This window comes from Chrysemys picta, chromosome 2 (genome assembly GCF_011386835.1).
Source record: "Chrysemys picta bellii isolate R12L10 chromosome 2, ASM1138683v2, whole genome shotgun sequence".
NCBI classification, from domain to species: Eukaryota; Metazoa; Chordata; order Testudines; family Emydidae; genus Chrysemys; species Chrysemys picta.
In genome coordinates, this window is record NC_088792.1 from 186948773 (window position 1) to 186963990 (window position 15218).

The 15218-nt window shown below is 41.6% G+C and overlaps 1 protein-coding gene and 1 long non-coding RNA gene across 13 annotated transcripts in view; one reads left to right on the forward strand and one right to left on the reverse strand.

Annotated features, from left to right (window-relative positions):
* The window catches only part of RIPOR2 (RHO family interacting cell polarization regulator 2), a 181157-nt gene that overhangs the window by 62975 nt on the left and 102964 nt on the right, over nt 1-15218 (reverse strand). For 3 of the 11 annotated variants that reach the window (XM_065582000.1, XM_008164455.4, XM_065582004.1), the window contains exon 1: nt 9928-13166. The exons of the other annotated variants lie outside the window; for them this stretch is intronic. The gene's annotated coding sequence lies outside the window, so the exon portion shown is untranslated. Of the gene's footprint in view, nt 1-9927; nt 13167-15218 lie in introns of those variants that run through there. 11 annotated transcript variants of the gene reach the window in all.
* Nucleotides 1-15218, forward strand: part of LOC135981032 (uncharacterized) — a 59331-nt gene that overhangs the window by 34511 nt on the left and 9602 nt on the right. Inside the window, exon 3 of one of the 2 annotated variants that reach the window (XR_010597986.1) lies at nt 7544-7682. This is a non-coding gene — a long non-coding RNA (uncharacterized LOC135981032). Of the gene's footprint in view, nt 1-7543; nt 7905-15218 lie in introns of those variants that run through there. The other variant, XR_010597985.1, reaches the window with a different exon arrangement.

Genomic DNA, 15218 nt, shown 5'->3' on the forward strand with positions numbered 1-15218 from the left:
CAATGGGTGGCTATCCAGATTTACACACTTGTGTATTTGTGTATATATCTAAATAAGTGCACTCAGTGAGCACTAAAATGAGTAAAGAAAAGGTCACATGGTCCTGTAGACTGTTCTTATTTCCCCAACTAATTTTTTTGCAAAGTGTACCTAATCACACACTTCTTACCTTGCCCCCTCCAGGAAGTCCTAAACAAAGTGGGACTGCTAGAGTTTGTGCTCAGTAAGAGAGGCCATTCAGAGGGACCCCATACCCACCGTGGAGCCTAGTCTCTCTTCAGCAGCACAGTGACGCCACGGTTCGCCATCCTAGGCCAATGGGGGCTGCGGGAAGCTGCGCGGCCAAGGGATGTGCTGGCCGCCACTTCCCGCTGCCCCCATTGGCCTGGGACGGCAAACCACGGCCAGTGGGAGCCGCGATCGGCCAAACCTGCCAATGCAGCAGGTAAACAAACTGGCCCGGCCCACCAGGGTGCTTACCCTGGTGAGCCGCGTGCCAGGGGTTGCCGACCTCTGCCCTAGCTAAAACCCTACGTATATGGTAGGAAAGTGCACACTGGATGTTGTTGCTACTGTAATTCAATGGTGCGTGCATTAGTGTGATCAGTAATTATGCCTGCAAACCCCACTTGGATTCCCTATGCAAAGTCTATTTATTTGGACTTTATGAAAAGTTACAGAGTACAGCCCTACATGTGCCATGTCTTAAATTTTAAAACAAAGAATTTTTTTAATTGAACATGAACTGGGAACATAAAATTACTAAAGCATAAAAAATGCCCTTTCATGCCTGGATAACTCAAAAACGGCCAAATGCCATTTCACTAGACTTTCTGTACAATAGATACATCTACCTTCCTATGCATAGACTAAGAACAAGCATGAACATTTCATACCAAAGTGTAACTTTTTTTCCAAGAAATTCTGGGGCTTTTGGGGCAGGGTTTTAACACAAAAGTGTTTATTGTAAATGATAATTTTCCTGCTATTGTGCTGTAGTCTTCTAGGAACGTACTCTGTAATATGTGATAAAAGAAAAAACAAAGCCACCTTATTAAGAAAATAATTTGGTTATTTGGATGCTTACATCAGGAGATGATGTTCTAGAAAAGAGGCAGTACTTAACTTTGCTCCAGTATTTTCCTCCTGAATTGAAATTAGGGGATTGTGTTCGAATTTGCAGGGGGATAAGGGCTAAGACCATGAGGGCAAAAGGGGGCTGTATGGCACCCTAGTAAACACTGAAAAATGTTTCACAACCATTTTATTAGATTTAACTCATGTTTCAAAATAACACAAGTTGGCTACTGAAATATTCCATGAAGCACTACATCTACATCTTTCTTGGTTCCTTATAATTTTGCACAACTCTGTTAATAAACTTCTTGTATGCAGTGTGTTCATCTTTGGTGGCTTCTTGTGTCTGGTACTTCTAGTCCTTCAATTGATATGCTCATTAGTTCATTCACATGATCAGGCAGAAAGCAACTTCTTTCAGCACACAAAATTCTATTCCATGACCAAAAAAAAAAAAGAACATTCAACTGTAGCTGTTGTTGACTGGGAGTAGCAAGAGATGAATCCTACTTCTTTAATCCCAGGAAACATAGCACAAAGAGTGGGTCGAGCCACTAGTGATAAAAAAAAGTTTGTCAATCTTCATTCCTTCATTGTATGACATTCCTGCCCCCCAAGATGTTCAGTCTTTTTGTACTCTTGTTGAAAAAAAAAAAGAGTATAACAGACATTAAATTTATGTTTTTTTAAATGTCCTTTGAAGATTCTGCAGCTCGTACAAGTGCTAGTTGAGTAGATCATAGAACTGGAAGGGACCTTGAGAGGTCTTCTAGTTCTGTTCTGCCTCAAGTGCAGGGGACTAAGTATTATCTTGACATCCCTGATAGGTGATGGTCTAACCTGCTCTTAAAAACCTCCAATGACAGAGATTCTACAACCTCCCTAAGCAATTTATTCCAGTGCTTAACTACCTGACAGTTAAGAAGTATTTTCTAATGTCCAACCTAAACCTCCCTTACTGCAATTTAAGCCCATTGCTTCTTATCCTATCCTCAGAGGTTAATGAGAGCAATTTACCTCCCCCCTCCTTGTAACAACCTTTTAGGTACTTGAAAACTGTTACCATGTCCCCTCTCAATCTTCTCTTCTCCAGACTAAACAAACCCAATTCTTTCAATCTTTCTTCATAGGTAATGTTTTATAGACCTTTAATCATTTTTGTTACTCTCCTTTGGACTGTCTCCAATTTGTCCACATCCTTCCTAAAATGTGGCACCCAGAATTGGACATATTACTCCAGTTGAGGCCTAATTAGCATGGAGGAGAGCGGAAGAATTGGTATAGCTACAACCCCCAGATCCCTTTCTGCAGTACTCCTTCCTAGGCAGTCATTTCCCATTTTGTATGTGTGCAACTGATTGTTCCTTCCTAAATGGAGTATTTTGTGTTTGTCCTTATTGAATTTCATCCTGTTTACTTCAGACCATTTCCCCAGTTTGTCCAGATCATTTTGAATTTTAATCTTATCCTCCAAAGCACTTGCAACCCCTCCCAGCTTGGTATCGTCCACAAACTTTATAAGTGTACGCTCTATGCCATTATCTAAATCATTGATGAAGATATTGAACAGAACCGGACCCAGAACCAATCCCTGCAGGATCCCACTCGATATGCCCTTCCAGCTTGCCTGTGAACCACTGATAACTACTCTCTGGGAATGGTTTTCTAACCAGTTATGCACCCACCATATAGTAGCTCCATGTAGGTTGTATTTCCCTAGTTTGTTTATGAAAAGGTAATGGGAGACAGTATCAAAAGCTTTACTAAAAATCAAGCTATACCACTTCTGCTGCTTGTTCCCTAGCCACAAGGCTTGTTGCCCTGTCAAAGAAAGCTATCAGGTTGATTTGATGCGATTTGTTCTTGACAAATCCATTCTGACTGTTACTTATCACCTTATTATTAAATTACTTATACCTTATAATGTTTAATAATTTGCTCCATTATCTTTCCAGGTACTGAAGTTAAAATGGCCTCTGCAGTGTGTATAGGAGAGATTAGGGTTACGCTTTTCTCTGAGCAAAGCTTGTACTCCATCATGTCTTCCAGAGAAGTTTGCAGCTCCATTAAAATGGCCTCTGCAGTGTGTATAGGAGAGATTAGGGTTACGCTTTTCTCTGAGCAAAGCTTGTACTCCATCATGTCTTCCAGAGAAGTTTGCAGCTCCATCAAATGCACAAGCAGCCATCTGTTTGGGCTCCAGTTTACAAGTATTTGACTCTTCTAAGATGTAGGTTGTCACAGACGCAGCTAATAACCTGAATATCTAGAAATGCATCTATCGGTCTATCACCGACATCAAGATAATATACACGATGAGTTAATACTTGACGCCAATTTGCATGGGCGCATTTATCAGCCATGTAGGCAAATTTTTTTACTGTAGTGAGAGAGAGTTCTTCACTTTTTCAGTTGCTGTGTCTTTTACTGTTGCACTGCATGCTTCTAGCCAATCAGCTGAGTTTCTTGCAGAAAGATAGTGAGCATTTGATGGTCTTGTTCGGAACCAGAGTCCAACTTCAGGGTTAACAAGTGACAATGCCTTTTAACATTGGCCTCCTGTTTGTAGTATGTGGTATCTCTTGCTTAAATAGAAAGTAAGATGCGAGAGCCATGTTTGTTCACATAAACTGTGTTGTGTTCCCAGCATTCTTAACAGCCTCATAAAGTACTTCTAAAATTGGCTATGAGAGTGACTAGCTTATAAGGCTTTCTGCACATCAATGGGGACCAGAGGCTTGGTGTTTTGCAGACTTTTCATTTAGTTTGTCAGCATTGGCTTTGCCGATTGATCTGGCAAACCAATCTCCTCCAGTTTTACCAATTGTAGCAGTCGGAAGCTTTCCTTCTTCGTAAGTTTTTTTGCAAGAGGTGCATTAGTAGCCATCTTTTCTAACTTCAATAAACGGGAAAAGTTTGACCAACAAACTTCGGGAACTGCCTTCAAGTTGTAGAGACACTGTTTATTCAGTAGGTAGCTCTATTTGTGCTTTGGGCTGTTTGGATGTAGATCCAACCCTTGAATCTTCAGATGACATGTTGGTATAGTCTTGGTATGTTCTTCATCTTGGTTGGTTTGACCACTGGGGAGGTGATGATGGGGGAATTCAGGGTGGGTGTAGGAAAATCCCTGCTTTTGCTCCATATGTTGAAACAAAACACTCCTATGGCTATTTGCTGACTTGCTTGTTTCCAATAGATTCACTGTAAGTAAGTTCATCCCCTTGATTAGCCTGAATGGAGAGACTTAAATAATGTCTGTCCTGACTGACCAAACCAGCATGATCTTTTCTCAAAGCTAAAGTGTAGGCTAACCCCAGCACCTTGTCATATACACCCTGATCAAATTCTGTTGCAAATCCAAAAGCTGCTTTAGTTGACAGAGGTTTAGCAATTTTCTATTTAATGGCGTCTTTTGGACAAGGTTAAATTTGACGAATCTCCTAGGTGCTTTGGCTAAACTGCTATTTCCCTCTGAAAAATCAGATTACTAGAAACAGATATGGTGTTACCAGCAGGCTGAGCTGACCTCAGAAGCTCCAGCTACTGTAGTTAATCTGAATGTTTGAGTGTCTGATGAGTACATATTGTGAGCAGTGGGATAGCAGAAATTAGGTGGCTGACTCTGTCAGTCAAGGTCAACTTACTATATGCACTAAAGGACTATAGTGCTTCCGATGCTTTAAAAGGCTGGGAGATAAAATATAGTATTGTGAATGCTTCATGTATTGCGTTGGTTCCAGGGAACTGTCAGTTTCAATTTGTTCCTTTTACTGAAAAGCAGAAAGATGCCTGCGTGTTTTGTGGCTAATCTATCATTTCTTTTGTGTTTACACAAAATTAGAGAACACAACAACAACAACAACAACAACAAAGGCAATTAAAAAAAATAAATTAGCTCTTTTTTTTTTTGGTTATTGTTGCTCATGCTTAAAGAATTCACATCCTAAGGAGGGCATTAATCCCAGAGCTTATGTAAAAAAGACCAAGGCAAGCACCTGTAATTGTTGGTAGCAGACTGCAGTACCAAAAGCAATTAATGAAGAGTTTGGGTTGCCTGCTTTTTTCCATAACTTCCTGTTAGACAGTCTGTGCTGGTGGTTGCTTTTTAAACAATGCCCGAGTGCAGCAAGATCTTGGTTGTGTTTCTGCTACTCCTTAATTAATCTGGCATCAGGCATGAGTGGGCTTGTGCATTGTTCAGAACCGCCCCTCACTTCAATATCAAAGGGTTTAAAAAGCTGCAATTTGTACTTTCACTCTCAGGGCTCTGAACCTAAATCCCATGGAAACTGCCTTGGGGGCCCAATTCTGCTCCCACTGCACTACCATAGACTTCAATAGGAGCAGGGGCTGGTCCTTCACCACACATATTTGCAAGGTACTGATTATTACTATGTACAGAAGGCGGCGTGTGTTTTTCTTTGCAGTGAGTGTTTGTTTTATTGATGGTGAGCAGCAGTTGATACCAAAGTGGACTTGACTTACTCTGCTGCCATAAGGAATTGGAAATTGCAGCCCCTCCTCCTCTCCCCTCCTCCCCCCCCACCCCACATTCCTGCTGCAGGGAGAGCTGCTGCACCATTCACCCCCAGGGGAAGATATGTGGTGTTTGCATTGCTGCCCTCTATCTTCTCGTGCAAGCTGTACCAGGAAAGGAGACTATAGTATGAGGGGGTTGGACTGGAGAAAGAGAGTCAGTTTCAGGATAGACTAGTTTGGTGTGAGACCTGAAAAATCAGGAATGGAAACGGGTCACCAGGCTGCCACCAGACAAGCAAAGGCCCCTCTGCTCAGTAAAGATCTCTGTCCTACAACTCTCCTGGCTGCATCACTTACTGCTAATGAAACAGGCAGCTGCTCGCTTAGAGCTCAATAGGTGTCCTGCTGACAGGGTTTCAGTGTATGAAAACATTATCTGCTGAGTGCTCTAGCCACATTCCCCCAACCAGCACCCTTCACTGCAGGGAGAGCACCGGACAGCCACTGGTCTTGCAGTACTGCAGGGCCTGAGAGAGCTTTTCACCACCACCATCCACTCACCCACCTTCCAAAGGGATTTACAGCTGTGGATGTGCGTTCGGTCTGGGATTTATACCTCTGGAAGGAGGTTATGTTCTGCTTTCAGTTCACACCAATGTAAATCTGAGGTCAGTCCACTGCCATCAGTGGGGTTTCTTCCCAGTGTAAATCCAGAGTACACCTCTACCCCGATATAATGCTGTCCTCGGGAGCCAAAAAAAAATCGTATGCGTTATAGGTGAAACCACGTTATGTTGAACATACTTTGATCCACCGGCGTGCGCAGCTTCCCCCCCCCCCCGAGTACTGCTTTACCGCGTTATATCCAAATTCATGTTATATTGGGTCATGTTATATCGGGGTAGAGTTGTATTTGGACTTTCATCAAAAGACCTTTTTAACTCATTGTGGCCTGATTCTCCTTGCTGGCTTCCACTGTTGCAAATCGGGAATAACTCTGTTGAAGTCACTAGTACTATATTTGTGCAAACTGGCATGAGCAAGAGGCAAATCTGGCCCTTTTCTTCATTATAATATTCAGATTCTCTAACCAATAAAATTTCCTTTAAAGAAATCATGAGACGGGTGATGAGAAGTGAAGCAGAGTGAATCTCATTGAGAAACCAAGCTCCTGCTAAAAGGGAAAACACCCAGAATGCTTAGCATTTCACTAATAGAATCATCCAGTAACTATATAACTATGACAACAGCCTGTATGACACTACTGCACATCCCCATCTACATCTATGAACCAGCTGTGTGTGCATGCTTCTAAGGCATTGCTACATTCAGTTCCTTCATTGTCCATTTTCAGCTGGTATTCTTTGCTGGTTGAATGACCACAAACACAAGCTGCCTGTCTCTCTCTCAGCCAGCAGCTTAGTTTGGCAGACGAAAATTACCCCAGTAAACGAGTTGTTCCTGAGTGTACAGTGTTGCTAACCACTGCTGCACATAAAGCATAAAGCCAGATCAGGCTTCCCTCTTTTTCTGGAAGAAGTGGTGTGCATATAAATACTTGCTTTACTTTTATCCCTACTCCTTCCTAGTTAGAAGGCAAGAAGGCAGTTGTGGCCCATTTCTGAGTCAGTATGTATTGGGAAAATTATCTATCCTGTTGATCAGGTTTATATGCAGGGCAAAAGGCTGCTATTTAAGTTTCATGAACACAGTGCTAGCAGTTCCACTCAGCATAATATAATAAGATGTATCAGCATATGATCAAGGCCAGGCTTTGTGCAGCTGTTACTTTGAGCATTTGCAGATGAATGAAACTGTCACACACTTTGATACAAAAAGCAGTAACAGCAGCAAACCATTTTACTTGCATATGCTGGGATGGTCACCCACAGGCTCCTTGAAGAGTCTTTTTCCTTTGAAGACCCCAAAGTGCTTAACAAATATTAATTCAGTTTCATAACATCCCTATATTCTCATTTTACAGTGGTGTAAACTGTGACACAGAAAATTTCAGAGGAAGCCTTTGGTGGAATCAGCAGTGGAACCCAAGAGCCCTGAGTCTCAGTCCACTGCTCCAAACACCAGAACACACTGTCAAGAAAATGTTGCCTGGATACAAAAAGGTAATTCAGTGTCAAGTAACAATTTTTATATATCTTAAGCAATATGTGGCTTTTCAAAGACTTAAAGTCCAGGTTGTCAAAGTTAATCTGTAGTGACGAGTATGGTAGGCAGTGCCCCCACCTTTGCAGGCTGCAGGGATTTTGAATTTACAGAACAAATTGTGATATGTTTGTTGTATTTTACAGCTACGGTGTATCATTTATTTAACTCTAACCCATCAGTGTTGAAAGAAGAACAGGAGTACTTGTGGCACCTTAGAGACTAACAAATTTATTAGAGCATAAGCTTTCGTGGACTACAGCCCACTTCTTAGTCCACGAAAGCTTATGCTCTAATAAATTTGTTAGTCTCTAAGGTGCCACAAGTCCTCCTGTTCTTCTTTTTGCGGATACAGACTAACACGGCTGCTACTCTGAAACCATCAGTGCTGAGTTATTTTGCCATATTTTCCTATTTATTTAAAGCAGAACTCCCCGTTGTTTTCGGTAGGGAGCCCTGCTTGAATATGGACAAGACAATGTGGACCACAGTAGCCCTGTGCAGCATATTCTGCCTCTTATGAAGAACCACTTTTAAGAGATTTCTCAGCTATGACTGGCAGCTAGCACAGTGGAGTTTTTCCAGTGGAAGCAACTTCCTCATCCCCCAATGCCACCCTCATTGGACACACCCCTGCCTTTTGTTTATTCAATGCGAGAGATCTGTTCTTGAATACTAATTAGCTGTTGGAGAATACTGATGATAATGCTTCCAATTTGGGAGTGTTTCCTGCAGTCTCCTGCTGTGTGACAGCAGCTAAAACACAGTAATTAAGATCAGCATGGCAAAATGCATAGTCGGATTAAATAATGCAAAACTGATGTTTGAAAATGTGCAGTTTTGTCAAATACCTTTATATTTAACCTTCAAAATGGCAAAACAAATAAACAAAAACAAACGCTATCTTCCAGAAAGCTGCCAAACAGCCTTTTAAAAGTTTAAAGATCAGCTAGGATAGGAAGACAGGATTAGAATGACCTTTTGTGACCAGACAAGATGGGTGAGGTAATATCTTTTATTGGACCAACTTCTGTTGGTGAGAGACACAAGCTTTTGAGCGTACACAGAGCATGTAAAGGTAAAATGTGGTGCAAGGCAAAAGTGCAGTATGTTTGCACTGGTTTGGCTTGGGCACTGCCCCAAGGCTAAAGGGAGAAGAGTTTAAGAGGGTCAATCCTTTCTCAAACTGATAATACCATAAAAGCTTGCTGGAAATAGAAAAACAAAATTGAAAGGAATTCTGAGATGTCTTCTGGGTAGAAACAAGCTTCTATGCAGTAATAAAAATGATTAAAACACTTTTCCTGGCACAGCTAGTCAGATCCTTAAAGAATGCACACAAACAAAAGGGTTTTTTTCAAATGCACAGATTACAGCTACACAAAAGATTGTTTCAAGCTCTCTCTCCCTAAAACTTCACACCAGTGCACTAGGACCTTCATAGACTATAGGCTTGGTACAGCAACTGCTTTTGTGACAACAGCCTTTAAAAAAAAAAAGAGAAAGAAAAGAAAATCCTCCAGCTACTAGCTTGGTTACTTGCAATCTCTTACAATTTAAATTTTTTATTTATAATATTTCTCCTTTCCATTTAGGTCCCTACTATCTTATCTTCTCATTAGGGCAAACTGGTTGGCAGTGGTAGCCTAGGTAGAAATACCAAGGACAACTTCTCCAAACTCAGTGGATTGTTTCACACTATTGACCTGTGACTGCTGAGCCATGGAGACATAACATACAAGTTCACTCTTAGCTGAGGGGTGAAAACATTATATACTTTTTATATAATTTTCCCCTACTCTTGAGCACTTTTCTTGATGTGGCATATACATACTTTAAAATCCACCACTTTTTACGGACATGGTGAAAACAGTCACAGATTCGGTGATGCTCAATTCATTTTACAACTTTGAGCTCCACACATAAATTCCATGTTGTACTGGAGTGTCACGCTAATCTCACACATCTATTTTAATAGTAATGATAACATCCATCTTATCTGTAATTTAATATTGGCAGTTAGGAAAGCATGTGTTGAAACATAACCATAATTACTTCTAGAGATTCTAACACACCGTAGACAGCTAATGCACAAAACTACAGCACCCAAACCAACATCATTCACAGGGATAATCAGAAGGATCCAGGTTTACACTTCTCATTAAAATCGGGGTGGGGGTGGGAGAAACCAAACCAAGTACCTACCTAAATATAGAGATTCACATTCATGGCAGGACTGTTGAATGCACTGGTTTGTAATCCAAAGTTCCTCTTGTACAGTAGAGCTTCATAACAAGTACACTAGGATCTGACTAGTTGGATGTATTCTGTTGTGTTCACAGGCAACTCTGGTTTAGTTGGTGTTTCAGATTAAAAAAAGGGGGGGGGAGGGAGGCGGGGGTGATGTAGTCACCAGCTTGTCTTCAGCCACTGTCTCTGATCTGACTCACACTTCTACCGAGAAGAAGCAGCAACTACACTATTTCCCCTGATAAAGTTACAGGAGGCGAGGAGAGGGAATGTGTGTACTGAGAGCGTGGGGAGGTGGGTGGAGGGGAGCAGAGCAGTGTCTGGTTAGTGGCATGTGTGCTGGGAGCAGAGGCTCATAGAACAGCTGCTTGACAGATAGTTTTAACTAGCTATCGGAAGCGAGGGCTGTGCTTTTCTTTCTGCTTTCAGCTGATCACTCTGGCATCCTCCCCTACAAACATTTCTGTAATGCAGTTCCCCACCTCTCCAGGGAACTGGGTTTTGGTTTCTTACATATTGATTATTTAAATAGAAGTGACTTTTTTTTTGCCTAAACTAGTATAGCACAATCCTTTTTATGTGGCCTCTTTGTATACAGGGATCTATTTTGATATAAAATAATGAGGTGGTTTTTGCTTGAATTTATTCATTTCTAATATGCTATGTTTAAAAGGGCACTGTCAAAGTATGTTTTATACTCTTAAAAATCTCTCTATTTTCTAGAATGAACTCTAGCAATTGACATCTATTTCCATTAGCTGAACACACAGTCGTTGTTGCAATAGGGTAATCATAAATGATGAGCCACTGACCTTATTTTTATAGAATAAACATAATAAAATCTGCCATACTGCAGCAGGTTACAGGTCAATCTAGTCCTGAGTCCTGGCCCACTCACTACTTGATGCCAAATGTGCAATGCTGCATATAGGTGACTCCTTTCTGATCCCTGTGACATTCATGTTATGGTCTTATGCATGAGATCTGATTGTCTTTATCTCAGCAAATGTAATTACACATGTAATTTTAAATCCAGCCATTGTATCTGACTTGATGACTTCCTGTGGCAATGAGTTCCACAGTCTGCTGCAGGAAGATCTATTTTTTTATTTGGAATTATTTATGTAGCACTCAACAATGCACTAGGTGCTATACAGAAAAAAATAAGACTGGTCCATCCCCCCAAAAGCTTATAATCCAAGAGCCTCATACTACAGATACATATGACTGATCATAGCATTTATTATCAAGAGTAGTTCATTGATGCCAAAGGCCCATTTGCAGTAGTGTGCATTATAGTTGGTAGCATCTGCAAGATCAAGTCCCCAGTTTAGACACACTAAAGTAAAGTGTAGAGTAAAGACAACACTAGAAAGGTGAGTCTAAGTGAAAAGAGGGAACCTTACATTTTAGCCATTGAGCCTTCTTTCTTGCATTACCATAGGGCAGGATATAAAGAAAGGAATGACCAGGTTTCAAGTCAAATTCTGGAATATTTCTTTCAAGTCAAATCTTCTTTCTTCTAGCGTAAATAATCCCAGTTATTGTGATCTCTCTTCATATGTCAACCCTGACAGATCTTTAAGCACATTTAGTACTGATCTCTAACCTTTTTCATTTTTCCAGTGCAGCTTTTGGACACAATACTTTAGGTATCATTCAATATAAAGTCTGCACAGTATTTCCCGTATTAGTTTCTATCCTTTAACATTTTTAGCTGCTGTGCATTGGGCAGACTCCTTCAATACGCTGTTTAAAGTGACTCCTAAATCTAACCATGGAAACATTTCTTTTGAGGGGTAGGGGGAACCCGCAAACAATTATGTAGATTTGGTAGACAAATACAATTTTGAGGGGTTAATCAAATTTGCAGCATGCAAGCATTGACACTGTCCCTTAATATCTACATCTTTATACGTTCTGATTAAGTGTGTCATGATGGATGAAACTCACCCTTTCAAATGTAAATATTTTTCAGAGATGACACGTGATCTTTCACAAAGAATGGTACTTTAGAAGTGAGTTTAAATAACAGCAAAGAATAAGCGGGTTTCAAAATTAGGACCTGCTATTACAGCTTGTACAAATGAAAACACGAGAGTATATGTTCTAGAAAACATGCAGCTTGCTGAATCTGATTGCCCCTTGGTCTTAATCCATTTCAAGTCATAATAATGAAGATATTTTATTCACATTGTATATAGAAATTAAATAGGATGCTACAGCTTTGAAAAATAGTGGAAATGAGAGCAAATTTTTCGAGATTCAATTAAAGCCGTAATAGATGTTATACATTTCAAGCGAACTGAACTCTGGATGCAGTTCAGAGAATTTGCTGCCTGAGAAAAGCAGCTGTGCTCTTCAGGCTGCAGAGTGTCAGGGGAAGAGGAGAGGGAATATTTGTTAAAAGTTATAAATGTCCCTTCATGTCTACTTAATACGCTTCTGAGTCCATTTCAATCTTTTTGAGGGGGTGGGTGACAGGCAGTGAATCTGGCGGCCTGGCTTATTTGTTAAAGATTCTCAGTGCTGGGTTCTAGTTGCTATATCTCACCTTGACACTAACACTCCTGAAATGGATAGTTAGCAATTACTGCATATATCCAGTGTGTTGCAAACTTCCTTTGAGTCTTGTTATGTCCTCTTTCAGGACGTTTTTAGAACTTAGTGTTACAGAAACTAATACTTCCTCAGTTCCAAACCTCCTTTTCTTTCCAATGAAATATTTCTTTATCCCATCTGTGGCATAAGCCAGGGAGATCTAATCTGTCCTTCTGGGACTTCTCAATATCATTTTGCAGTAGCAAATGCAGACAGATAATGACCCTGCTCCTAATGCTGTAGCCTGCTGAAACCGCAAAGAGTCTCCATAGTTTTAACAAAGCTCTGGATAAAATCTTCTTTGCCCCACTGTCCTTCTGAATGTTCATTGACCCCGGCACTCCTGCTTTTGAAAGAATCAGTCATTTCACGTCCGCTGTTTTGCTAATTCAGTGGAAAATGCCGGAGAATGCTGCCTCCCTCCATAATTAGGCAGGCCTAAAAGCTGCCATTGTATTGTGATTGGGATAGTGCTACCATACCTATAAATTATTCACTCTGCTGCAGTGTAATCTGCTGTTATGTTAAAAATAGGCCACCACTTATGTCCTAAGTACAAATCTCAAAGTGGCAGAAGCAAAACTGATTCTTGCTTACTCTACTAAACTAGAGTGACCTCTCCATAGTATTCTGCATTAAAATTAACCTGAAGCTGCAATGCACGCATGTTTCCATTAATAATACACTCTTTCATAATACCTGGCAGATGCACAGTGGTTTACAAACACTAATACTCAGAACAAGCCTGAGTGGTATTCACCCCCACTTTACAGTTGGGGAAACTGAGGCAATGAATCTTAAATTACCTGTTAGGCTGCTCAAAGCCTACTTGTTCCACATAGTTTGCAACTAATACCCCAAGGCTAAAGAGTGAGTCAGGGCTAGAGGAGAGATGAGAATTCAAGAGTGCCTAAATCCTGTGCTCAGACCAGCAGTGTGTATGCAGCTCTGTCTCTCACAAGGGCTGGACACATCTGCTGGCAAACAGACACTGTAAGCTATGTGGCGAATCTCTTGAAAAGTGTCTTAACTTTTCTGTTGTCCCCTGGTCCCTGTGGCTCCAAGCCATAGAACCCCTAGGGCAGCAAGGGGCAGGAGAGTCTGAGGCATCCAGCTCCATTGCACTGCACTGCCACTAAGCTGGAAAGGGAAAATAGGGCCATGCAGTCTGCCTCTCACAAGTTGCCTTTGCCTTCAGCAAATTCACAGGGATCTGAAGGGATCCCACTGGATTTGGGGGGTGAACCCTGGGGTCATTTAATGGGGGGAAAGCCTTGCCCCCCTAAAAAGGACAATCCGAGGAAAACTCTGTGAGGGCCCTTATGAAGAATGTGGCAGGTATCGGCATTTTTTAAAATGACTTATGGGAACTGCTGTCTATCTGATTACTGTCAATGATTGTAGATAGTCCAGTCACTGATAATCAACAAACCATACAGGTCTCAGTTCCTCTGAAGATTTATTCCCACCACACACTGACCAACAGGCTGGTAATGCCAAGCTCGAGGCAGGGAATCCAAGTGGGAAAAGTGAAACAAAGGACTTTGAAGGCATTAAATACCTCAGCCCTGAAGCTAAGAGTGGGTTGGAGGCTCTATCTCTCCACTCCCAGATTTTGGGGTGTCTGTGATAAGTTAGACCAGCCTAAGTTGTTAGATAAAAATCATGGAGCAGGTCCTCAAGGAAACCATTTTGAAGCACTTGGAGGAGAGGAAGGTGATCAGGAACAGTTAACGTGGATTCGTCAACGGCAAGTCATGCCTGACAAACCTGATTGCCTTCTACGATGAGACAACTGGCTCTGTGGATATAGGGAAAGCGGTGGACATGATATATCTTGACTTTAGCAAAACTTTTGATACAGTCTCTCACAGTATTCTTGCCAGCAATTTAAAAAAGTATGGATTGGATGAATGGTCTATAAGGTGGATAGAAAGCTGGCTAGATTGTCGGGCTCAACGGGTAGTGATCAATGGCTCGATGTCTAGTTGGCAGCCGGTATCAAGCAGAGTGTCTCAGGAGTCAGTCCTGGGGCCGGTTTTGTTCAACATCTCTATTAATAATCTGGACGATGGGATAGATTGCACCCTCAGCAAGTTCATGGATGACATTAAGCTGGGGGAGAGGTAGATATGCTGGAGGGTAGGGATAGGGTCCAGAGTGACTTAGACACATTGGAAGATTGGGCCAAAAGAAATCCAATGAGGTTCAAAAAGGACAAGTGCAGAGTCCTGCACTTAGGACAGAAGAATCCCATGCATCGCTACAGGCTGGGGACCGACTGGCTAAGCAGCAGTTCTGCAGAAAAGGACCTGGGGATTACAGTGGATGAGAAGCTGGATATAAGTCAGCAGTGTGCCCTTGTTGCCAAGAAGGCTAACGGCATATTGGGCTGCATTAGTAGGAGCATTGCCAGCAGAGCGAGGGAAGTGATTATTCCCCTCTATTTGGCACCGGTGAGGCCACATCTGGAGTATTGCGTCCAGTTTTGGGCTTCCCACTACAGAAAGGTTGTGGACAAATTGGAGAGAGTCCAGCAGAGGGCAATGAAAATAATCAGGGGTCTGGGGCACATGACTTATGAGGAGAGGCTGAGGGAACTGGGCTTGTTTAGTCTGCAGAAGGGAAGAGTGATGGGGGATTTG